The sequence below is a fragment of the Ranitomeya variabilis genome, chromosome 8, assembly GCF_051348905.1.
Source record: "Ranitomeya variabilis isolate aRanVar5 chromosome 8, aRanVar5.hap1, whole genome shotgun sequence".
In the NCBI taxonomy this organism is placed as follows: Eukaryota; Metazoa; Chordata; class Amphibia; order Anura; family Dendrobatidae; genus Ranitomeya; species Ranitomeya variabilis.
Genome location: NC_135239.1, coordinates 175,157,670 through 175,185,017, shown reverse-complemented (window position 1 = coordinate 175,185,017; position 27,348 = coordinate 175,157,670). Strand labels below are relative to the sequence as shown.

Here is a 27,348-nt window from a genome sequence, read left to right as displayed (position 1 = left end):
GTGTTATTATTTTACTGGAGAGAAACATAGGGATTGAAAAGGTGTTGCTTGGGTAGTGGACAACCCCTTCAATGTCATGCCCGGTGGATGAGGTCCTGCAAATCAACTTACACCAACTACCAGTAATGGAGTCTCTCAAAACATTATAAACCTTGAAATTAAGTGTAGAGAAATGGTGTTTTTTCATCTTCATCATGTGTGCCTATGACATCCCTCAGTGTAATGTGTACCATGTAATACCCCATTTACCCTTCGGAGGTGCTGCAGGGAAATTAAACACTTGTTTATCAGGAACAGCAACAGATTACTGTTAACTGAGTCCCAGTAGCAGAAAACACAAATAACTCCTTTAGAGCGCCACTTCGGCGGTTTTTCGTTTGAAATTTTACCGATGGCGTGGGGTCACTAATCTAAGCTCCCTGCTTCTACTCTCATACTTACCAGCCGCCGTCTTCTGCTGCTCTCAGAGCCGCTGCGGTCGGTCTCCAGCAGTTTGTGACCTGCCGTCTTGCTCCAGTCTTTGCTGGAAAGATCCGGAAGTCATGACTTAACGTAAGTCTCTGAGAGTCAGAACTAGGCCAGGGCGCCTCTTTCATAAGACTGACACTGAGAGCTTGCGACCGTTACCGCTGACATCCGGTCACAAGATGGCGGAGCGGGATCAAAGCGGTGCTGGGAAGAGCAGGAGACGGTGGTGGGAAGAGTATAATACTAGAGCCAGGTAACTTAGATTATTGGCGCCACTCCAGAGCTGAAAAATAAAAAACCCAGAGTGGCGCTCTAAGAGCATGCATTGATAATGGTAAAAAGTAAACCATTTTGCTCCATGATCACTCCATTTTTGCCCTATATTCCGTGGTTCAAATCTACAAAAAAATGCTTATATATTTTTGCAATCATTTTGCGTTTTTGTACTTCTCTTTAATCACAGGTTTTCTTTTGTCACCAGACATAACAATAAATTCAAAATTCTGCTGCCTCCCATAGTAAATGTGATATCCAGTATGAGATAAGAAAAGTAAATGATTTCCAAAGTTAAGGTGGCGACACAGGTTAGACTTTAAGGAGTATTCCTATCTCCAAGATCTATGCCAATATTTAGTAAGTGTAATAATAATATTAGCAAATACCTCCAATTAGTAATGTAGTACAGTTTTTCTGATTCACTGTCTCTTTCCTCATGTGCAGGCATTGCAGGACCTTAGGTATCCATGGTTACGACCACTGATATTTTTCAGTACGCTTACTTATATAGCGCTATTAATTTCCACAGCACTTTACAGATATGATTAGATATAGTGACAATTAGTTAGCTAGTTGCTAGTGGTCGTAACCACGGATACCTAAGGTCCTGCAATGCCTGCACATGAGGAAAGAGACCTAGCAAATCAGAAAAACTGTACAACATTTCTAATTCTAGGTATCTGCTAATATTATTGTTATAACACCTCCTATATATTGGGGTAGGATCTTGGAGATGGGAATACCCCTCTAATGCCCCCCAGCACCTTAAACCAATGTTGTCCAAACATGCCAATATCGGAGGGATCAGCCGACCAGTATGTATGGGGGCGCCGGGCCGACTGATGGATGGGGTAGGGGGACATGTCGATCGGACATGCCCGATTTCACACTGCCGATTGTATTGTTCTCCCAGAGATAAGCCATTGCTGGAAGCTCTCTCTCGTGGAGAACAGGAGATCTCGGCTGAATGATGGGAGATGTGTATGGTAGAGATGGCCAAGATGGCGGTCAACTGAACGATCAACCATTGTATCGCTCAGCTGACAGCCATCTAATGTGTATGGCCGGCCTTAGGTCGGCCAAACCCGCCAATTTCAGCAGGACCGACCCACTATCTAATGTTTATGGCATTGTTGTACTATATTGGAAGCCAAAAAAAAAGAATTTGATATGACGAATTTTAATTTGTCGATCCTATGTTTTCGGGGGGAGATAAGCTGCTGCCAGAGGGGGCACAGGCACGCACAGCTTAACCGAGGGTGCATGTGTATGAGGAGTTTGTTAGAAATAGCTGTTACCAAAGGAACTTGTAGAAAACATATGGCCACCTTTACCCTCTGTGTGGATGATAACTGTGAAATAATGCTCAAATGGGGAGGCTTTTAAAGGGAAACTGTCATCTCATTCATGCTCCCCGAACTTCAGGCTCCATTAATCAGACAATAGCAGCGTAATTGCAGACATGTATGTTTTACTTTTAAAAGCTACAGCGTTTAAAAAAAAAACATTCTTCAAAAAGCCAAGGCCATGGGTCTTGGATTCCAAATCCGATGCAGTCCCCTGTTGACTACTTCACGCTCCACTCCCCTATACTGACAGGTCTCTCCCTAGACACACACATGGGGAGAGACCTGTCTATAGGATCTTGGCCGGCATAATCCGCAAGACATGTTCCTCCGACTATTTATCAAAGACACATACAGGTGCATCTCATAAAATTAGAATATCATCATAAAGTTCATTTATTTCAGTTCTTCAATACAAAAAGTGAAACTCATATATTATATAGAGTCATTACACACAGAGTGATCTATTCCAAGTGTTTATTTCAGTTAATGTTGATGATTATGGATTACAGCCAATGAAAACCCAAAAGTCATTTTCTCAGTAAATTAGAATACTTTATAACAGCAGCTTGAAAAAATTATTTTAAAATCTGAAATGTTGGCCTACTGAAATGTATGTTCAGTAAATGCACTCAATACTTGGTCGGGGCTCCTTTTGCATCAATTACTGCATCAATGCGGCGTGGTATGGAGATAATCAGCCTGTGGCACTGCTGAGGCGTTATGGAAGCCCAGGTTGCTTTGATAGCAGCCTTCAGCTCGTCTGCATTGTTGGGTCTGGTGTCTCATCTTCCTCTTGACAATACACCATAGATTCTCTATGGGGTTAAGGTCAGGCGAGTTTGCTGGCCAATCAAGCACAGTGATACTGATGTTTGTAAACCAGGTATTGGTACTTTTGGCAGTGTGAACAGGTGCCAAGTCCTGCTGGAGAATGCAATTTCCATCTCCAAAAAGCTTGTCGGCAGAGGGAAGCATGAAGTGCTCTAAAATTTCCTGGTAGACGGCTGCGCTGACTTTGGTCTTGATAAAACACAGTGGACCTACACCAGCAGATGACATGGCTCCCCAAACCATCACGGATTGTGGAAACTTCACTTCAACTTCACAAGAACTCAAGTAAATTAACTTTTCGATGATATTCTAATTTTGTGAGATGCTCCTGTAGTTCCTAGCATTACAAACCATGTTTTCCCTAAAATGTCACATCGTGTCAGAGTAAATAATGCATGAACGAGAAAACGTGTTATAGGCAGCATGAATCTCGAAACAAGTTCCCTCTACTCTATGAGATGTTCTGAAGTATGCATCCACTGGGGGGTCTTGTACTTAGCAGGAACCAGAAGTTCAGAGCTCAAATGCCTTGTTCTGGTAAGGCCTAGTTGCAGCTGTGACCCCTGGTAGGTGGTACCATAAATGACATAAAAGACAATGTACACGTGACCGGAATCATTCTTCATCACTGTATATAGAATTTCCTCACTAAGTCTAGCTGAGGAAACAGTCAAACGGTTGGTATTTCATGACACAGCAAATATATGAAGAAAAAGAAAAGTTACTGTAACACAGAAGCAGAGTTCAGATCCCCAGAGAGCAAAGAAAATCACAAAGACTGCAATATAAGCCATATATAAACACACACAAAAAATACATTGGCAATCTCAGAAGACCACTGATTTCCAGAGTAAAGGTCCTCCTTAGACCGATTCAAGGCCCTCTCTCCCTGTAGCCGCATTGACTCTTTTTCTGGAGCACTCATCTCATCTGGGAATTAAGGAACATTCATGAGTAGTTTTCTATGTGCATCCTCTTCAAAATTCTCATTAAAAGACTCCATGTGAACACGCCCCTTGAAAAAGGAAAATCCATTTCCGAAACGTGCGTTGGGGAAGGAGCTGCGGCACAACTACCAGGACATCATGATGGGTAATACATTGCTTTAATATCTCCTAATGTTGCTATATTACATATAGGCACCTTTGTAGCTACAATGCTAAGAAGAGAGGGAAGCTTATGCTAGTGGCTACCAGCTGTTACAAGCTAATTATACATCTCTCTCTGACTCCACTTTGGGGTGGTTTTTTCTTTGTGCCTTTATATGGGAATTGTGCAATAGGTATACTACTATTTACCTGTGGGATTGCCCCATACACCCTGGTGCTGTGCCTGGCTCCTATTCTATCTTGGACTATCTGTCGCTTACCTGTAACATTTTTATATTTTTGTACTTATTTAATTGCTCTGTCACATTATGGGCCTTTTGTCGTGCTCTTCTAAGCCCTAATTTTTAATACATTTTGTGTGAGTTATTTAACTAATAAAAGGTGTTCAATATATTTTCAGTATCTAGCATGACTCTTTTTCTTTGGTGTATCATATAATTGCGAGTCGCTATTTTCACAATATGCAATTTAGCATATAAAGGCATATATATGCCATACAATACGTATTGAGTAATATGTTTTGGGGAATATGTATACAAATAGTTGTAGATGGTTGGATATTGTTCAAACAGCCTACACGTAAAACTAATGCTCCCCTTACATGTTAAGGTACCTTCACACGAAACGACGCTGCAGCGATAGCGACAACGATGCCGATCGCTGCAGCGTCGCTGTTTGATCGCTGGAGAGCTGTCACACAGACCGCTCTCCAGCGACCAACGATGCCGAGGTCCCCGGGTTACCAGGGTAAACATCGGGTTGCTAAGTGCAGGGCCGCGCTTAGTAACCCGATGTTTACCCTGGTTACCAGTGTAAAATATCGCTGGTATCGTTGCTTTTGCTGTCAAACACAACGATACACGCCGGTCTGACGACCAAATAACGTTCTGAACTTTATTCAGCGACCAGCGACATCACAGCAGGATCCTGATCGCTGCTGCGTGTCAAACTAAACGATATCGCTAGCCAGGACGCTGCAACGTCACGGATCGCTAGCGCGATATCGTTACAAAGTCGGTTCGTGTGAAGGTACCTTTAGACTAACGTTGGCCAAGACTAGGGTGTAAGGGTTCCTCTGGTTGATGAATGTTGGGGAAGTTCAGGATCGGCCATGTCTGATTTTAGACAGCCGAATCAGTTGTTAGTCCGCTGGCATAAATGTCTGGCAGTGGCTATTTCACAGAGAACACAGGAGTGCTGGGAAGAGCCGGCCAAAATGACTGTCGTAAAAAACCATGGCTCGCCCGACAGCCATCTAATGTGTATGGCGTCCTCCACATCGGCCTGTTACAGCTTCTATGTGACAGGAAATTGCCTGGATGAAAATGAACCTCAGAGATGATTTTGACTGGATTACTGTGATATTTTGTCATCTGCTGCTGAGGAGCAAGTGATCTTACAAAATTTTAGCAAAAACGTGACTTGTGCTTTATTTACAGTATGAAATCGAAATGAACAGGCGCGACTGCACTCCTCAGCCCATGACTGTTCCTTCAGGATCCGAGGCCTATCCGAGGCCTACGTCACCGTCCGACTCTTCACATTAATGTAATAGCTGCCACAGTTTTCAAGTCTCAAGGTGTGCACACAAGTGACAGAGAAATCTTTCTGTAGGAGCCAGACATCCCCATAACTACACGACCGCCTCGGGCTCTGCTTGTTTTCAGACGCATCAGGCAAGGCTTCGAGTAATTACAGCGCATCAGCTTACACGTCAAAGAAAGTCTTCGCTGGATCACAGGTTAGCAATAACCAGCAATCTTTTAATGAGAGCTGAAAACGCGATGAAAGCAAATGATAAAATATCACAATAAATGAAATGGAGAGACATTTTTATAACATATCCTAAATATATCACAGCTTTATCGCTCTGTCTGACATTTGGATTTCGCAATAAGGACGTTTTAATCTCAAGAAGAAAAATTCTTAAACTGCTAAGGGTTATATATATCGCCTTCAAGGGAGTCTGTCAGCACAAAATGACTGTTCAAACCAAGCACAGGAGATTGGTGGACAAATAATTCAGTGCTACTTCCCACCTATGTGTGTTATGATCCGGTGACTTAGGAGCAGCATGAGACTTTCTCAGGAGTAGGTGGAACCTGTACTGACCACAATCCCTAAACTGACACCGCAACTAGAAGTAGCCGTGGGGTGTACCTAACAATCCTAGACACCTCGACACAGCCGGAGGACTAAATACCCCTATAGATGGAAATGGGAATCCTATCTTGCCTCAGAGCAGAACCCCAAAGGATAGGCAGCCCCCCATGAATATTGACTGTGAGTATTAGAGGAAAGACATACGCAGGTAGGAAACAGGATTTAGCAAAAGAGGCCACTCTAGCTAAATAGGAACGGATAGGACAGAATACTAAGCGGTCAGTATAAAACCCTAAAAATATCCACAGCAGAATAATACAAAAATTCCAACATCTAACTAAAGACATGGAGCGTATATCTGCATCTCCTGAGAATCCAACTTGACTGTAAAAATCCTGACACAGTCCAAGATGAACAAGAAAAGACAAATGAATAGCACAAAATAGTAAACACACTGCATGTGTGCTGTAGAAACAAAAACCAGACACTTATCTTTGTAGATTTAGCAGCAGGGCAGGAAGACCAGAAAGATTCAAAACCTCCAAGAACAATGGACAACTGGCACTGACTAATGAATCCAGCAGCCCTAAATACCCCAGTCAGGCCTGCAATCAGCAGGGACACCTGACCAGGATTGCAAGCCAGGGACAACTGCAATACCACCAACAACCACCGGAGGGAACCCAAGAGCAGAATTCACAACAGTACCCCCCCCTTGAGGAGGGGGCACCGAACCCTCACCAGAGCCCCCAGGCCGATCAGGACGAGCCAGATGAAAGGCACGGACCAAATCAGAAGTATGGACATCAGAGGCAAAAACCCAAGAATTATCCTCCTGGCCATAACCCTTCTATTTGACAAGATACTGAAGCCTCCGCCTCGAAAAACGAGAATCCAAAATCTTCTCAACCACATACTCCAACTCCCCATCAATCAACACAGGAGCCGGAAGATCAACAGAGGGAACAACGGGTACCACATATTTCCGTAATAAAGATCTATGGAAGACATTATGGATAGTAAAAGAGGCCGGAAGCGCCAATCGAAAAGACACAAGATTGATAATCTCAGAAATCTTATAAAGACCAATAAACCGAGGCTTAAACTTAGGAGAAGAAACCTTCATAGGAACATGACGGGAAGACAACCAGACCAGATCCCCAACCCGAAGCCGGGAACCAACACACCGACGACGGTTAGCAAAACGCTGAGCCTCCTCCTGAGACAACACCAAATTGTCCACCACATGAGCCCAAATCCGCTGCAACCTGTCAACCACCGAATCCACACCAGGACAGTCAGAAGGCACAACCTGCCCCGAAGAAAAACGAGGATGAAAACCAAAATTACAAAAGAAGGGCGAAACCAAAGTAGCCGAACTAGCCCGATTATTAAGGGCAAACTCGGCCAATGGCAAGAAATCCACCCAATCATCCTGATCAGCAGACACAAAGCATCTCAAATAAGTTTCCAAAGTCTGATTAGTTCGCTCGGTCTGGCCATTTGTCTGAGGATGAAATGCGGAAGAAAAAGACAAATCAATGCCCAACCTAGCACAAAAGGCCCGCCAAAACCTAGAAACAAACTGGGAACCTCTGTCGGACACAATATTCTCCGGAATACCATGCAAACGAACCACATGCTGGAAAAACAACGGAACCAAATCTGAAGAGGAAGGCAATTTAGGTAAAGGCACCAAATGAACCATCTTAGAGAACCGGTCACAAACAACCCAGATAACCGACATCCTCTGGGAAACCGGAAGATCAGAAATAAAATCCATAGAAATATGCATCCAGGGCCTCTCAGGAACCGGCAATGGCAAAAGCAACCCACTTGCACGGGAACAACAAGGCTTGGCCCGCACACAAGTCCCACAGGACTGCACAAAAGAACGCACATCACGTGACAAAGAAGGCCACCAAAAGGACCTACCAACCAAATTTCTGGTACCAAAAATACCAGGATGACCAGCCAACACAGAACAATGAACCTCAGAAATCACTCTACTAGTCCATCTGTCAGGAACAAACAGTTTTCCCACTGGACAGCGGTCAGGTTTGTCAGCCTGAAATTCCTGAAGAACCCATCGTAAATCAGGGGAAATGGCAGAAAGGACCACCCCTTCTTTCAGAATGCCGACAGGTTCAAGAACCTCAGGGGAATCAGGCAAAAAACTCCTAGAGAGGGCATCAGCCCTAATATTCTTAGAACCCGGAAGATTCGAGACCACAAAATCAAAACGGGAAAAAAACAAAGACCATCGAGCCTGTCTAGGATTCAGCTATCTGGCAGACTCGAGGTTAATCAGATTCTTATGATCGGTCAAGACCACAATACGGTGCTTAGCTCCCTCAAGCCAATGTCGCCACTCCTCAAACTCCCACTTCATAGCCAACAACTCCCGATTGCCGACATCATAATTGCGTTCAGCAGGCGAAAACTTACGGGAAAAGAAGGTACACGGTTTCATCAATGAACCAACAGGATCCCTCTGGGACAAAACGGCCCCTGCGCCAATCTCAGAAGTGTCAACCTCAACCTGAAACGGAAGAGAAACATCCGGTTGACGCAACACCGGGGCAGAAGTAACTCAGCGTTTAAGCTCCTGAAAGGCAGAGACAGCCGCAGAGGACCAATTAGCCACATCAGCGCCTTTCTTCGTCAAATCGGTCAAGGGTTTAACCACGCTGGAGAAGTTAGCAATGAAACAGCGATAAAAATTAGCAAACCCAAAAATTTCTGAAGGCTCTTCACAGATGTGGGTTGAATCCAATCATGAATGGCCTGAACCTTGGCCGGATCCATCTCTATAGATGAGGGAGAAAAAATGAAGCCCAAAAAAGAAACCTTCTGCACTCCAAAGAGACACTTAGACCCCTTCACAAACAAGGCATTGTCACGAAGGATCTGAAATACCGTCCTGACCTGTTCCACATGAGACTCCCAATCATCGGAAAAAATCAAAATGTCATCCAAATATACAATCAAGAATTTATCAAGATACGTCCGGAAGATATCATGCATGAAGGACTGAAAAACAGATGGAGCATTGGAGAGCCCGAATGGCATCACAATGTATTCAAAATGACCTTCGGGCGTATTAAACGCAGTTTTCCATTCATCACTCTGCTTAATCCGAACAAGATTATATGCCCCCCGAAGGTCAATCTTCGTAAACCAACTAGCCCCCTTAATCCTCGCAAACAAATCGGAAAGCAGAGGTAGAGGGTATTGAAACTTGACCGTGATCTTATTCAAAAGGCGATAATCAATACAGGGTCTCAAGGAGCCATCCTTCTTAGCAACAAAAAAAAATCCCGCTCCCAACGGTGAAGAAGATGGCCGAATATGCCCTTTCTCCAAAAACTCCTTAATATAACTCCGCATGGCGGATTGTTCAGGCACAGACAGGTTGAAAAGTCAGCCCTTAGGAAACTTACAGCCAGGAATCAAGTCAATCGCACAATCACAGTCCCTATGCGGTGGAAGGGCACTGGACTTGGGCTCATCGAATACATCCTGAAAATCAGACAAAAACTCTGGAACTTCAGAAGAGGGAGAAGAGGAGATTGACATCAAAGGAACGTCAGTATGAACCCCCTGACAACCCCAACTAGTCACAGACATAGACTTCCAATCCAACACAGGATTATGTACCTGCAACCACGGAAAACCCAGCACGATAGCATCATGCAAATTATGCAACACCAGAAATCGACAATCTTCCTGATGGGCTGGCGCCATCACATGGACACCTGTGTCCAAAACTGGGGCTTATTTTTAGCCAAAGGTGTAGCATCAATGCCCCTTAAAGGAATAGGGTTCTGCAAAGACTGCAAGGGAAAACCACAACGCCTGGCAAACTCAAAGTCCATTAAGTTCAAGGCGGCGCCTGAATCCACAAACGCCATGGCAGAAAATGATGACAATGAACAGATCAAGGACACAGATAACAGAAATTTAGGTTGTACAGTACTGATGGTAAATGAACTAGCGATCCTCTTTGTACGCTTAGGGCAAACTGAAATGACATGAGAAGCATCGCCACAATAAAAACACAACCTATTCTGACGTCTGAATCCTTGTTGTTCCGTTCTAGACAGAATCCTATCACTCTGCATTGGCTCAGGCATCCGCTCCGAGGGCAACGCCACAGCGCGCACAGTTCTGCGCTCTCGCAAACGCCGATCAATCTGAATGGCCAGAGACATAGAATCACTCAGACTGAACGGTGTGGGAAACCCCACCATAACATCTTTAACGGATTCAGAAAGACCCTTTCTGAAAATTGCCGCCAAAGCATCATCATTCCATTTAGTCAACACAGACCATTTTCTAAATTTCTGACAATACAATTCTGCCGCTTCTTGACCCTGAGACAGGGCCAACAAGGTCTTCTCCGCTTGATCCACAGAATTTGGTTCATCATATAATAATCCTAAAGCCTGAAAAAAGGCGTCTACATTAAGCAAGGCCGGATTCCCAGATTCCAGGGAAAATGCCCAATCCTGAGGATCGCCACGCAGCAGGGAGATGACAATTTTAACCTGCTGAATGGAATCACCAGAGGATTGAGATCTCAGAGCAAAAAACATTTTACAGTTGTTTTTAAAACTCAAAAATTTGGACCTGTCACCAAAAAACAAATCAGGAGTAGGAATCTTAGGCTCTAAAACCGGAGCTTGAACAATATAATCAGAGATACCCTGTACCCTAGCAGCAAGCTGGTCTACACGAGAAGCTAATCCCTGAATATCCATGCTAGCACAAGACTCCTCAGCCACCCAGAGAAAAAGAGGGAAGGAGAGACAAAGCAGGCTACAGAAAGAAAAATGGCTCAACACCTTTCTTCCCTTCTTCTGAGATGCATTTAACTCATTGTTGGCCAGTTGTACTGTTATGATCCGGTGACTTAGGAGCAGCATGAGACTTTCTCAGGAGTAGGTGGAACCTGTACTGACCGCAATCCCTAAACTGACACCGCAACTAGAAGTAGCCGTGGGGTGTACCTAACAATCCTAGACACCTCGACACAGCCGGAGGACTAAATACCCCTATAGATGGAAATGGGAATCCTATCTTGCCTCAGAGCAGAACCCCAAAGGATAAGCAGCCCCCCACGAATATTGACTGTGAGTATTAGAGGAAAGACATACGCAGGTAGGAAACAGGATTTAAAAGAGGCCACTCTAGCTCTAGCTAAATAGGAACGGATAGGACAGAATACTAAGCGGTCAGTATAAAACCCTAAAAATATCCACAGCAGAATAATACAAAAATTCCAACATCTAACTAAAGACATGGAGCGTATATCTGCATCTCCTGAGAATCCAACTTGACTGTAAAAATCCTGACACAGTCCAAGCTGAACAAGAAAAGACAAATAAATAGCACAAAATAGTAAACACACCGCATGTGTGCTGTAGAAACAAAAACCAGACACTTATCTTTGTAGATTTAGCAGCAGGGCAGGAAGACCAGAAAGAGATTCAAAACCTCCAAGAACAATGGACAACTGGCACTGACTAATGAATCCAGCAGCCCTAAATACCCCAGTCAGGCCTGCAATCAGCAGGGACACCTGACCAGGATTGCAAGCCAGGGACAACTGCAATACCACCAACAACCACCGGAGGGAACCCAAGAGCAGAATTCACAACATACGTGTTTGTCATCTACATCTGCCCTCCTCCTCTCCTCCAAAGATTTCAATCAAGGAAGAGGAGGCAGAAATAGATAGAAAACAAATAAGTGGGATGGTGCTCTGAACTACTTGGCCAAACCCAGGGTGCTCCAAGTGTCTGTGCTTTGTTTGAACAGTCATTTTCTGCTGACATACTCATTGTAAGATCGTTATGGGCTGATGTAGCCAGGATCATAGGGATTCCTTACTGTTTCACTTGAAGCCATGTCAAGTGAGCAATTTCTTCATCTGACCTGGATGTTCTTTTTAATGGGGATACCTTATCAGAAGAACCTTTTTTTCAGACTGAAGCCAGCTTGGTGATCAGCTATTCGTGGTGGAGGAACTTGTAGCTAGCATGTAGGATTACATGCCAGCCATTTAAATTAGTGGCCATGATAGCACTGATTCGCTTCTCCAGTGGGTGGCATGACGTCATCAGAGATGTGCCGCAGATTCTGTTAATAAACCCCCAACTATCAGGTGCTTTATATCATACTCGTATCCTCTTTGCGGAAGAGGGAACTTTGGGCTTCCTCAAGGTTCTAGACATGCATAGAACTACTACCCCACACATCTACTACCCCTGCACCACCACCATATACACCGCTGAGCGTAGTTCAGTGGCCAGGGCTTCTCAGAAGTGCGTGACTATCATTGGGAGATACTCTACATTTACACTAGCCAATCATGGCTATTAAATTATTGCCGGTTGCCTACGTGTACTCTGATCGGCAGTTGTCTAAGAATCTGTGTAGACAGGCTGACCGCACTTCCATACGCCCCGAATCATCATTGATACAATAATTTTGTTCACACAGGATATTATTGTTCTCGGCAGCACATGTCCTGTTTACATAAGATGATGTGCTGCCAAGAAAGATAATTTTTGAGCAATTAATTAAACAGTGACCATTTTGCTCCTATGTCGAGTGATTGACAGCCTAATTAGACAGTATAACAATTGGAAAACAAGCCAATTAACGACCAGTGTAAATGCTTAAACATTCAATCCCTGCTCTCCTGCATGTACAGTGGGGCAAAAAAGTATTTAGTCAGTCAGCAATAGTGCAAGTTCCACCACTTAAAAAGATGAGAGGCGTCTGTAATTTACATCATAGGTAGACCTCAACTATGGGAGACAAACTGAGAAAAAAAATCCAGAAAATCACATTGTCTGTTTTTTAATCATTTTATTTGCATTTTATGGTGGAAAATAAGTATTTGGTCAGAAACAAAATTTCATCTCAACACTTTGTAATATATCCTTTGTTGGCAATGACAGAGGTCAAACGTTTTCTGTAAGTCTTCACAAGGTTGCCACACACTGTTGTTGGTATGTTGGCCCATTCCTCCATGCAGATCTCCTCTAGAGCAGTGATGTTTTTGGCTTTTCGCTTGGCAACACGGACTTTCAACTCCCTCCAAAGGTTTTCTATAGGTTGAGATCTGGAGACTGGCTAGGCCACTCCAGGACCTTGAAATGCTTCTTACGAAGCCACTCCTTCGTTGCCCTGGCGGTGTGCTTTGGATCATTGTCATGTTGAAAGACCCAGCCACGTTTCAACTTCAATGCCCTTGCTGATGGAAGGAGGTTTGCACTCAAAATCTCACGATACATGGCCCCATTCATTCTTTCATGTACCCGGATCAGTCGTCCTGGCCCCTTTGCAGAGAAACAGCCCCAAAGCATGATGTTTCCACCACCATGCTTTACAGTAGGTATGGTGTTTGATGGATGCAACTCAGTATTCTTTTTCCTCCAAACACGACAAGTTGTGTTTCTACCAAACAGTTCCAGTTTGGTTTCATCAGACCATACGATATTCTCCCAAAACTCCTCTGGATCATCCAAATGCTCTCTAGCAAACTTCAGACGGGCCCGGACATGTACTGGCTTAAGCAGTGGGACACGTCTGGCACTGCAGGATCTGAGTCCATGGTGGCGTAGTGTGTTACTTATGGTAGGCCTTGTTACATTGGTCCCAGCTCTCTGCAGTTCATTCACTAGGTCCCCCCGCGTATTTCTGGGATTTTTGCTCACCGTTCTTGTGATCATTCTGACCCCACGGGGTGGGATTTTGCGTGGAGCCCCAGATCGAGGGAGATTATCAGTGGTCTTGTATGTCTTCCATTTTCTAATTATCGCTCCCACTGTTGATTTCTTCACTCCAAGCTGGTTGGCTATTGCAGATTCAGTCTTCCCAGCCTGGTGCAGGGCTACAATTTTGTTTCTGGTGTCCTTTGACAGCTCTTTGGTCTTCACCATAGTGGAGTTTGGAGTCAGACTGTTTGAGGGTGTGCACAGGTGTCTTTTTATACTGATAACAAGTTTAAACAGGTGCCATTACTACAGGTAATGAGTGGAGGAAAGAGGAGACTCTTAAGAAGAAGTTACAGGTCTGTGAGAGCCAGAAATCTTGATTGTTTGTTTCTGACCAAATACTTATTTTCCACCATAAAATGCAAATAAAATGATCAAAAAACAGACAATGTGATTTTCTGGATTTTTTTTCTCAGTTTGTCTCCCATAGTTGAGGTCTACCTATGATGTAAATTACAGACGCCTCTCATCTTTTTAAGTGGTGGAACTTGCACTATTGCTGACTGACTAAATACTTTTTTGCCCCACTGTATATCCAGCTCTGGCCCATACATGACTGAGCGACACAACAAACTGTTAGCCTTGATAGCAGTTAAAGGCTACAATATAAACACCTAAGAGTGCTATAAAGTCCTGACGCTGGCACCTGCCCAACACTGATGTAGAACATTAAGAGGTACGGTATGTACTGCTATAAACTCTTAAAACTTCACTTACATTGACCAAAATTACTCCTATAGGCCAAAACTGTAGGAAATTCAGACCCCCCAGTGTACACTAATTCAGCTGGCACAGGTACAGTAGATGTATAGGTTTTGGGCAAATTTTGAGTTTTGAAAAGTTTTATGGTCTAACCAAATTATAGCTCCTATTGACCCAAATTTTTAATGTGGAAGTGATAAAGCTGCGATTCATTCTAGCTTTTCCACCAGGCATGTACTTAGTGTCTGCCTGTCAGTAAGGAGAGGCTCGAGGACGGGTGGTTTCCTTGGAGGCTCATTTACAACTCCGGTGCTATGTATTGATCGGGATTACCTTCACCAAGAGACCGATGACATTTTTTTTGCTTGTCAAATCGGCTTGCGGTATCTTCCTTTTGACACTACTGAATATTCATCGCAAGTAATAAAATACTTGGGATAACACAGGGTTTACCAAACACCAAAGGTCATCATTTATGGTTGTTTTCAGGTCGCTTTTCTTTTTTTTTTGTCTTGTGGTTTCCGTTGATGTTTTTTTTCCACCAAATTCTTCAAAATGGCACACGCGGTTCATGAATTTCGTACAAACTCAAAAATAATTTTTATTTTTGTCTTTGACCCTTTTTAGTGCCAAAAGTAACACGTCTCGCTAATTGGTGCAATATTTGTCTTCAAAATATCTGGCGTACAAAAAGGACTCCGGGCAGGAACTGGAGTATGTTTGTGACAACTTTTTAAAACTTTTTGATGGATTAGGCAAAGACATCTGGAGAACAAAAACACACCCACAATAGTGAATGTAAAAAAAATAAAAAAAAGAGGCTAACACATTTAAAAAGCAGAATAAAGTGCAAATGAAAAAAGGGGAAAAACACCAAAAACTAGACAAAGGTTAAAATGCAATAATGAGTCGGGCGTTAAAATGTCCAGAATTTCTCCATCTCATGCGGGACTTATGCCTACAGCATCGCTCTACCTGTTACTATTATGGGCACAGCTATGAGCGGTGTGACTTGCCTATGATGCTTGACACCATGAAGTGGCGCTGCGAGTCTACTTGTCACTCAAGATCAGCAGCCGTTTCTTGAGCAGTCTCATGGCGTCACACTGCCATTAGGCAGCACGATAGACACAAATGTGCAGGAGAAAAATATCACATCTCTGCACGACTGATCATCAGAGCTGAAAAAGGAAAAACGTACAATGAACAACGTGTTGTTGTTTTTTTTACTTTCCCAGAACCGACAGAATCTGGGATTTTGCAGATTTATTTTTTTTTACCATGGAAAAAATAATCTATGGAAGTGAAAGGAATTTCCTGTGACGCTTCTTGTTGGTGAATCATTATCTGGTGTCAGTTTATAACTTTGCAAAGAATGGACAAGATATACAAGTTTTGTTTACAGATAGGAACAGTGATGATTTTTTTTTTACATATTTTTATGCTTACGTGCATGTGATTGGGGCTTAAAATCATGTTTGCTATTAGGTTTTATTAAAAAAAAATTGCACCTTTTGGCTTTTACAGGCTCATTTTTTCCCTACAGATTCAACTGTGGTCATAAATCAGCTGAGAGGAGATCAGGAAAAGACAGATAAAAACTTACAGTCTCTACTATCAGACGTCATAGTGAGCTCACTGAAAGATTCTCAATTAACTCATTCTGCAGCCAGAAACAGAAATTGCAACACAGAGGCTACAGGCGGCAAACGGTGCGAACTTTTTAATGAAACCCATTGGCAAAAATGATTTCTACTCCAAAAATACATGTATTTAAGTAACAAAAAAAGTTCAGAATTATAAAAAAAAAAGTTCAGAAAAGTGGACATTTTTATGAATGATCATTTTTAGCAAACTTATAATTGGGAAGAGTTTATTGAATGTAGAAATGTTACAAGTTACGGCCGGGTAGTAGATTTCTGGAGTTGGCACATTGATCCGGGGATTTATTCCAGATGCCATATTTGTAGTCAGGAATCATTTTAGTTCCGGAGATGAGGATAATTGTCTTTTTCCCCAGGAAATTAAATTGAACTAGAAGGACTTGCATATTTTTTTCAGCCTACAGTATATCACAACGAAATAGAAATTATCTGGATGAGAACCCAAAACAGACATTTTATACTGTTGGTTACAAGCTCTAGTCTACATCTAGTTCTCCTACATGACAGCAATTGACTTGATTTTTAAGTAAAAGTCTAAAAAAAAAGCCCCAGTGGCCAGTGTGAAAATTGCAACATTTCCATTTTTGATTTTTAATAAAGATTCTAATATAAAAATATTAAAAAATTGTTAAAAAAAAATACATTTAACACAAAAACCTAATTTAAACAATAGTTAATTGTCTGTTGACTCGTTCCCTTTAAGATGAAGGGTCCCAGTCTTGCTGTAATAGTCAACAAGAGGGCTTCTTGGGTAGAATTCTGAACCATGGGTACATTTTAGATTCACCAAGTTAGGTGGATCCACTACGCCCTAGGTCAGGGTGGACACGCAGACCCCAGGTGTTGTTGATTCAACACGCAGGAAGGAACATGGACAACGAGGACTTGACACACACAGAAAAACTCAACAGCAGCAGGATTGATGGATGGATGGATGGATTGGGACCCAGCAGGGAAAAAGGGGAAGTTAGAAACACATCAAGCACAGGTAATGGCACAAACCAAACATGGAACACTAGCGTCCCAATCCCAAGACACAGGGGTATGTCTAAGTGGGCTTTAAATAGGTCTAGGGAGATGATGTCATTGATCCACTTCGGGCAACCTGCAATCTCGATGTGGAGCACAACAGAAGGCAGCGGACCCAGGGGAAGGAAGCGGAACCCAGGATAGGTGTGTAACAGCAAGATTTGCATTCCTGTGACAATAAGGCGGCATCAGTAAGTTGGAATGAAGTCCTATGTGTGCAATTGCTGCAATTAAGCTAAGGCAAGGTGGAAGTACAGTATATGGCGAGCTTTTGGTCATAACCCTATCCATAACCTATAGATAAGACAAATGTTGTTTTTTTCACCCTAGGTTTTATTTCTTCAATTTCTCATTGTGCTCAGCTTAACACATCTGTTTTTTTTTAACTAATTCCCCCCCCCCACACTGTCCCTGCCCCATAGAGAGTAACAGCTATAAATCTTGACAGCATGGTGAAATAAATTGATCATTAAAGCATGCATGCTCAGCAAATGTTTCACCACTTTGTTTTTGAAGGTGTATGCTTTTATAAAGTTTGTACCATTGTTTTGCGGAGCTAAGTCACACAAAAACTGATTTACTGAGCAAGCCAGTCAGCAGACGAGGGGAACTGAGCTGAAAAATGACACGTATAGTAAAATGACATATGAAGCTTTCTATCCATATATCACAGAGATGGGAATACAGAGTTTGCTTTACATTGTGCTTTTTAGAGGCAATTTTTAGAGAATAAATGCACCTGTTCAAAATTATTTTTTTTATCCCTTTTATCATTTATCATAGTCAGACCCATCGCAATAGTTTCAAGTCACCAAGAAGCCAGTGACCGTGCATCTCCCTATACATTACTGGTCACAGGCAGGGCAGAGAAGTGCAATGTAAAACGCTCTGGAGGGATCTTCTCTACGCTCAGTTAGGAGCTATCTATTGCAGGGTTACCTGATAAAATTTCCACTGTTGGTGTATCACAACATCTTATGTAATGAAGCAAGGAGGTCTGAATGCTACTGAAAGGTATTCGGGTCTGAGAGAATTACAGTCTATGAACAAGGCGTTTATCATCTAACCACTACCTAGGTGATAAATGATAGATCGGTGGTGGTCTAACTGCAGGGACCCTCACTGATCATCATATCGAGGGACTCCAGTCTGTATTAAATCCAGCCAAAAGACCGCACTACCCCAAACTGGCAATCAGTGAGGGTCTGAGCGGTCAGACTCCCACCGATCTAGCATTTATGACCTAATATTCATGACTTTAGCTTTTCCCCACTTTATTGCAGACTGGAAGTTTAAGGTCCCTCATACGTATGATATGGCTGTCGGCCAATCATTCAGAAGGCAGCTATCTCACCCAAGTCTCCTATAGACATGAGTAGAAATGGGTGAATCCGATCCATAAAGTCTGGGGTCTGTGCACAGACGTCTCCCAGATGTCCGAGTTACTGTTAGGGATTGACAGGCCGAACAAAGCTTATTGAAAAAATAAATAATTAAAAAAATAAAGACAAGTGGTCCCCTCTATTATTGATAACAAGGGCAGGTAAAGTCGACAGCTGTGGGCTGCAGCCCTCAGCTTAATCTTGGCTTGTTACCAAAAATAGAAGGGTCCTCAAGCCGTTTTCTTTTATTTCAATACATAATTTAAAAAAATGGTGTGGGGTGCCCCCATATTTGATAATCAGCCAAGCTAATACAGACAGCTGGGGGCTGGTATTCTTAGGCTGGGAAGGACCATGGATATTTGACCATCTGCAGCTGCCCCAGAGAAGGTGCATCCATTAGATGCACTAATTCTGGTTCTTTGCCCGGCTTTTCCCACTTACCCTGGTGCGTTGGCAAGCGGGGTAATACTTTGGGGTTGATGTCAGCTTTGTAATGTCAACTGAAATCAAGCCCAGGGGTTAGTAATGGCGAGGCATCTATCAAATACCCCCATTACTAACCCAGTAAGTAAAATTTTATAAAGACACACGCACAGACAAAAGTCCTTTAATTGAACAAAACACTCCCTGAAAAATCCCACCTTTTTCCAATTTACTAACATAAAAATAAAATTAATCCTCACCTGTCTGCCATTAATCAATAATGATGATGATGTCCCACGATGAGCCCCAACTCTGTTACAACTGGTTGAATTGCTGAGTGGTGACATCAGTAATGTTACCGCTCAACGCGGCAACCAGACCACACTGAGTTTAGCGTGAGAACGCGGCTGGGTGTGACCAGCGGTAACCTTAATGACGTCACCGTCAGACACACTGAGCTGCGTTCTCAAGCTCAGCTCAGTGAGATCTGGCTGCTGGGCTGATCAAGGGACATCAGCATTATGGAATATCAGCAGACACGTTAGGATTACTTTGATTTTTTATTTTTATGTTCATAAATGGAAAACTGAGGGGATTTGTGAGGGAGCGTTTTATTCAATGAAAGAACTTTGCTTTACCTTTCTTGCTTGTGAGTATGCGTTTAGTAAAAGCGGTGTCGCCTCTCCATTACTAACACCTATGCTTTATGTCAGCTGATATTAAAAACCCCAAAAATATTACCCCGCTTACCAACACACCAGGGCGAGCGGGAAGAGCCAAGGCTAAGCACCAGAATTGGCTCCTCTAATGGATGCACCATTTCAGGGATGGCTGATGGCTGGTGTTATTAGTTTGGGAGGGGGCCAATATCCACGGTCCCTTCCAAGCCTAGTAATAGCAGCCCGCAGCTGTCAGTTTAGCTTTTGCTGGTTATTAAATATACTGGGAACCCCAAGTCATTTTTTTGGGGTCCCCCTTTTTAATAGCCAATAAAGGCTATAGAGACAGCTGTGAGATGATATTAATAGACTGGGAAGCTCCATGTTTATTGCCCCCTTCCCAGAATAATAACACCAGCCCCCAGCTGTCTGCTTTCCCTCAGCTGTGTATTAAAAATAAGGGGGACCCCACACCATTTTTTCTTTTATTAGCTAAATACATGTACAGTAAGTTACAAAAGTACTGAACTAATTATATATCACACTGACATCTTTATTACTATGCGCAGGCGTCGGCTGGTGAATACTCGAAACAAGAGAGGTGGAGGGCACCATCGTAATATCACTAACTGGGATCCACCCGGAGTATGTCATTTAGAGAACATATCAAAAAGAGAAAAAGAGACATACACAAAACCAGGGATCACCAAAAAGATAGATCAATATAATAAATTACAAATTTTATTATGATCACACAAGACACATCAAACAATTAAAAACATTTAAAAACCAAAAAAATGGTACATACCCCAACAAGGGGATGCCCCCCAAGACCACATGAAGGCTTATTCCACAACGTATATACATATAAGGTGCAAAGATACAGTGGGGCAAAAAAGTATTTAGTCATTCAGCAATAGTGCAAGTTCCACCACTTAAAAAGATGAGAGGCGTCTGTAATTTACATCATAGGTAGACCTCAACTATGGGAGACAAACTGAGAAATAAAAATCCAGAAAATCACATTGTCTGTTTTTTTATCATTTTATTTGCATATTATGGTGGAAAATAAGTATTTGGTCAGAAACAAACAATCAAGATTTCTGGCTCTCACAGACCTGTAACTTCTTCTTTAAGAGTCTCCTCTTTCCTCCACTCATTACCTGTAGTAATGGCACCTGTTTAAACTTGTTATCAGTATAAAAAGACACCTGTGCACACCCTCAAACAGTCTGACTCCAAACTCCACTATGGTGAAGACCAAAGAGCTGTCAAAGGACACCAGAAACAAAATTGTAGCCCTGCACCAGGCTGGGAAGACTGAATCTGCAATAGCCAACCAGCTTGGAGTGAAGAAATCAACAGTGGGAGCAATAATTAGAAAATGGAAGACATTCAAGACCACTGATAATCTCCCTCGATCTGGGGCTCCACGCAAAATCCCACCCCGTGGGGTCAGAATGATCACAAGAACGGTGAGCAAAAATCCCAGAACCACGCGGGGGGACCTAGTGAATGAACTGCAGAGAGCTGGGACCAATGTAACAAGGCCTACCATAAGTAACACACTACGCCACCATGGACTCAGATCCTGCAGTGCCAGACATGTCCCACTGCTTAAGCCAGTACATGTCCGGGCCCATCTGAAGTTTGCTAGAGAGCATTTGGATGATCCAGAGGAGTTTTGGGAGAATGTCCTATGGTCTGATGAAACCAAACTGGAACTGTTTGGTAGAAACACAACTTGTCGTGTTTGGAGGAAAAAGAATACTGAGTTGCATCCATCAAACACCATACCTACTGTAAAGCATGGTGGTGGAAACATCATGCTTTGGGTCTGTTTCTCTGCAAAGGGGCCAGGACGACTGATCCGGGTACATGAAAGAATGAATGGGGCCATGTATCGTGAGATTTTGAGTGCAAACCTCCTTCCATCAGCAAGGGCATTGAAGATGAAACGTGGCTGGGTCTTTCAACATGACAATGATCCAAAGCACACCGCCAGGGCAACGAAGGAGTGGCTTCGTAAGAAGCATTTCAAGGTCCTGGAGTGGCCTAGCCAGTCTCCAGATCTCAACCCTATAGAAAACCTTTGGAGGGTGTTGAAAGTCCGTGTTGCCAAGCGAAAAGCCAAAAACATCACTGCTCTAGAGGAGATCTGCATGGAGGAATGGGCCAACATAGCAACAACAGTGTGTGGCAACCTTGTGAAGACTTACAGAAAACGTTTGACCTCTGTCATTGCCAACAAAGGATATATTACAAAGTATTGAGATGAAATTTTGTTTCTGACCAAATACTTATTTTCCACCATAATATGCAAATAAAATGATAAAAAAACAGACAATGTGATTTTCTGGATTTTTTTTTCTCAGTTTGTCTCCCATAGTTGAGGTCTACCTATGATGTAAATTACAGACGCCTCTCATCTTTTTAAGTGGTGGAACTTGCACTATTGCTGAATGACTAAATACTTTTTTGCCCCACTGTATATTCAAATAACAATATGTGACCTATATGAACGTGGAAGATATACAGCTGCTCCAAAGAGTTTGTAAATGCTCTATAGGCGTATAGTCGCTATGACCTTTATAATGTTAAATGGGTCTATAGGCGTATAGTCACTATGGCCTTTATAGTGCTAAATGGGTCAAGTACACTGAATAGTGATGCAAAAAATAGAACGTGTGTAGCCCAGCACCTGTAATGAGCCCAGATACAGTACAAAATATCAAAAAGACTGGCATAGCTGATAATAATCTAAATGCCAGAAGAGCCTAGTACAGTACAAAATATAAATAAACAATCTGTACACCCATGAGTCCTTCCATCCGCAAAAAATGCAATATAGAGAGGTAAAGGACAATGCCTAACAACACTTTCAATACATAAGGAAGATATAAATGTGTACGATTTAGAAAGTCAAAGAGTACCATACCAGGCCTGCCTGCAGAGAATAGCTCAGCTTAAACCATGGTGGAAAGGGAAGGCATAAGGTGTCAGAGAACGCCCTATAGGGTCTGCCCGGAGCAGAAGACAGCACTCATGGAATGTTAAGCCAGTCAGAAAGGGGGGGGGGGGCACAGGAGCCCAACGCGTGTCGCCACGAGCGTGGCTTCGTCAGGGACAAAAGTGATAGTGTCCTTGCATTGACAATATATATATATATACTAATAGGTTAAATGCTTAGATTCATACCAGCTGCGTGAAGCCTTCCTGGTAGATGCATGACGACGCTGTACGAAGTGCTGAAGAGCCAAATTAAGCACCGGAAGTGCCGTACCGACATAAAAAACTAAGGCAACGGCAGCGGGTCACTCCCGGTGCTTAATTTGGCTCTTCAGCACTTCGTACAGCGTCGTCATGCATCTCCCAGGAAGGCTTCACGCAGCTGGTATGAATCTATGCATTTAACCTATTAGTATATATATATATTATCAATGCAAGGACACTATCACTTTTGCCCCTGACGAAGCCACGCTCGTGGCGACACGCGTTGGGCTCCTGTGCCCCCCCCCCCCTTTCTGACTGGCTTAACATTCCATGAGTGCTGTCTTCTGCTCCGGGCAGACCCTATAGGGCGTTCTCTGACACCTTATGCCTTCCCTTTCCACCATGGTTTAAGCTGAGCTATTCTCTGCAGGCAGGCCTGGTATGGTACTCTTTGACTTTCTAAATCGTACACATTTATATCTTCCTTATGTATTGAAAGTGTTGTTAGGCATTGTCCTTTACCTCTCTATATTGCATTTTTTGAGGATGGAAGGACTCATGGGTGTACAGATTGTTTATTTATATTTTGTACTGTACTAGGCTCTTCTGGCATTTAGATTATTATCAGCTATGCCAGTCTTTTTGATATTTTGTACTGTATCTGGGCTCATTACAGGTGCTGGGCTACACACGTTCTATTTTTTGCATCACTATTCAGTGTACTTGACCCATTTAGCACTATAAAGGCCATAGTGACTATACGCCTATAGACCCATTTAACATTATAAAGGTCATAGCGACTATACGCCTATAGAGCATTTACAAACTCTTTGGAGCAGCTGTATATCTTCCACGTTCATATAGGTCACATATTGTTATTTGAATATATCTTTGCACCTTATATGTATATACGTTGTGGAATAAGCCTTCATGTGGTCTTGGGGGGCATCCCCTTGTTGGGGTATGTACCATTTTTTTGGTTTTTAAATGTTTTTAATTGTTTGAGGTGTCTTGTGTGATCATAATAAAATTTGTAATTTATTATATTGATCTATCTTTTTGGTGATCCCTGGTTTTGTGTATGTCTCTTTTTGATATGGCTGGTGAATACTCTCATCATTGTCGCCTGCTCTTGCTGCTACCAGTGAGACCAGGCGTATGCTGATGAGAGCAGTATTCACCAGCTAACGCTTGACTGGCGGTAACTTTTTCACTGCTGGTCATAACTGTTGGCTCACATGCTGTCATCTCTGTGACAGTGTGGGAACCGCGGCGGTGTGAGCAGCAGTAACATCAGTGAGGTTACCACCAATCAGAGCTGGCATTTCCCACGCTGTCACATAGATGACAGCGTTGGAACTGCCGGATGTTCAGGACCCCCATTCATTTGAATGGGGTCCGGGATTGAGTTTGGGTACCGTTCTGGTTTCCCCAACCAAACTTTTTTATAAAGTTCAGTTGAACCCGATGGACCTGAACATTCATGGGTCCACCCATCCCTACACTGCTGAGCGCTCCTGTGTGCTCTTTGAAAGAGCCACTGCCAAACATGTCTGGCAGTCGCTTATCTCTGGGATAAGGATCGGCAGTCCAAAATCATATATGCTGAATATTTTTTGTCCCCCAACATCATCAGCCAGGGGCCCCCATACACTTTAGACTGTTGGTCGAACCTGTCGCCATCAGCAATGTTAGTATAATGTGTATGGGGCCAATCTACTAATGTCCCATCACAGGCTCAGGGGATCTGCTCAACCTCCATGCTTTACGCTACATCTCAATTATATTCAAGAACTGTCAGTATTGGGATTTTCTTAAACATAATTTTGGCAGGATGTTCTTTGGCTGTACATAGTGTTCTGTAAAGCACTTTGGTATCATAGTTTACACGCTTTACATACTCAGGACACACTAGCCTTTACCCTTGTCCACTTTTATGATATAAGGAAGTATATAAAAATAGCTATTTTCAGCCTCATGAAAAGGCTTCATCTGTCCTTTATAACTAGAGCAGATGGTTGTCCTGGTTCATTGGATTCGTGACTTGCATATAAAAAAACACATAAAAGATATCTATGGCAAGAGGTTTGTATATTTCTTTAGCAGATTCAAAAGGAGGACACAAAACAGAGTAATAAAGTGGGAAAAAAAGCGTCCAATACTTTTCATGTCAACTGGGATGGAGATACAGCTGGTGCACGGGGATGCAGCAGCCTCATCTAGGGCACCCAAATAAGTGATGGGGTCCCATTGTGAGGAGCCAATGTCACATAAAGTGACATTGGCCGGCCAGGGCATCGCAGTCGTACTTCGACCATGAAACATGAATGTGTGAAGCCAGCCTCGCTTCTAGTGAGGAGCTAATCTGCATGCGCTATATTCCCAGGAAGGCAATCTCCACCACTAGAAACATTACACCCTGAGGGTTAGCCTTTGAGCGCAGTCAGACGGCTGTGTAAACTGGACCGAGATTGGACCACAGTGCTCGGACTGGCCGCGGCTCTCCTGACTCGATCGTGACGACTTCATATAATTCTGTGCAGCTGTTATTCTCAGGTCGGGAGAGCCAATGGCCAGTCCATGCTTTGGGTCCAATCTCAGTCCAACTTATACAGCCGGCAGACTGTGCTCTTAAAAACACTTTTACAACGAAAGATGTTTTTAGGATTAGGGCTAGAGATGAGCGGATCGCTTCTCGGAACTCCAGTCCATGGTTCAGATCAGTACCTGGGATCCTGGAGGATAAGGAAATTTGCCATCTCCTCTCCATGACTAGAGAGGTCGTGGAGAGAAGGTTGGCAAATGTCCTTACCCTTCAGTATCCCACGCTCGGCTTATAACACAATTTTTGTTCCTGGCTTCCAAGTGTAATATTTCAACTGCTTATGTTTAAAGACTATGGAAAAACGACTTCATTCAGCACAAACTTTGATTTTATGACCACAGGACAGAAAAATGTCGTATATATTGTGTCAAATAAAAGAAATTACACCATAACAAATTTTTATATATTTTTTTGTTCCTGGGTCCAAAGTGTGTTTTCCTAACCCGTTATGCCTAAAACAAGTAGAAAATAGTTGTTGTTCCACTAAAACTTTGCTTCTGTGATCAGGACAATGACATTTTGAAATTTGTCTGTTTTTGGGAATATTCCTCATTCACATTCAATACTAAGTAGTCTTCATTGTCCTGATCACAGAAGCAAAGTTTTAGTGGAACAACAACTATTTTCTATTTGTTTTAGGCATAACGGGTTAGGAAAACACACTTTGGACCCAGGAACAAAAAATAAATAAAACATTGTTTCATAGTGTAATTACCCAGGCTGCACTGCACGTTGCACAGAAAACGTCAGATCAGGCCGAGTATCACAAGTACGATCTGTGAAAAACTTGGATAGCATTCATGCAAGAAAACTGTACGTCAGCATGGGGCCTTAGGCCACGTGCACACGTTCAGTATTTGGTCAGAGTAACGACACAACATTTCTTCTAAATTATGCCAGACGTAAATTTTGTAGGCCCCGAATCATAAACTGTTATCAGAAGTACTGACTCTTCTTGTAGGATGAATATTTACCTGTAATATTACCTCCTACAGTTTATTTTTTGTTATCTTTGCAAAACAGTAACGCATGGTCACTGAACAATGATGTTTGCTGATATGTTGATTACATACATTGTCCATGCCAGACAGTTTGTTGGCATTCCCAAACAGGGGAGGAAAAACTATGCAAATAGATTACATAATAAACAGAGGCAGGTTGGCCTCATTCACATCTCTCTCTGACCTCAGGATGCTGGTTGAAGGCAGTTGTGAACTATATAGAGACTTTTTCTTCTTGTCCGTGAGACTCTACAGGAGTTCAGATTAAGGGACTACAGCCCCGGCTGGAAGAACACAGGACTGCTTCATTGACTATCACTTACAGAATCTAGATTGGGACAATGGGGTCACCAGGCCAAATACTTCACTGCTCTCGATTAGCTTCTTAAGCTTGTTGTTACCTCTGTTATGATCTGGTGGCCTAGGAGCAGCATGAGACGTACTCTGGAGAAGGTGGTACCTGTACTGACTGCAGACCCTGAACTTAACACCGCAACTAGAAGTAGCCGTGGAATGTACCTAGCACTCCCTAGACTTCTCGACACAGCCGAAGGATTAATTACCCCTAGAGATGGAAAAGGGAAAACTATCTTGCCTCAGAGAAAATCCCCAAAGGATAGACAGCCCCCCACAAATATTGACTGTGAGAGAAGAGGGAAATAACATACGCAGACTGAAATCAGAATTTAGCAAAGGAGGCCACTTCTAGCTAAATAGAAAGGATAGGACAGAGTAATATGC

General features: G+C 42.9%; 1 protein-coding gene and 1 long non-coding RNA gene across 19 annotated transcripts in view; one reads left to right on the top strand and one right to left on the bottom strand.

Moving 5' to 3' along the window:
* Positions 1-27,348, bottom strand: part of IQSEC1 (IQ motif and Sec7 domain ArfGEF 1) — a 746,975-nt gene that overhangs the window by 158,396 nt on the left and 561,231 nt on the right. The gene's annotated exons all lie outside the window — the stretch shown is intronic.
* Positions 370-16,323, top strand: LOC143788199 (uncharacterized). Its single transcript, XR_013218573.1, has 3 exons — positions 370-721; positions 5,473-5,774; positions 16,175-16,323. It is a non-coding gene; the product is annotated as an uncharacterized LOC143788199 (long non-coding RNA).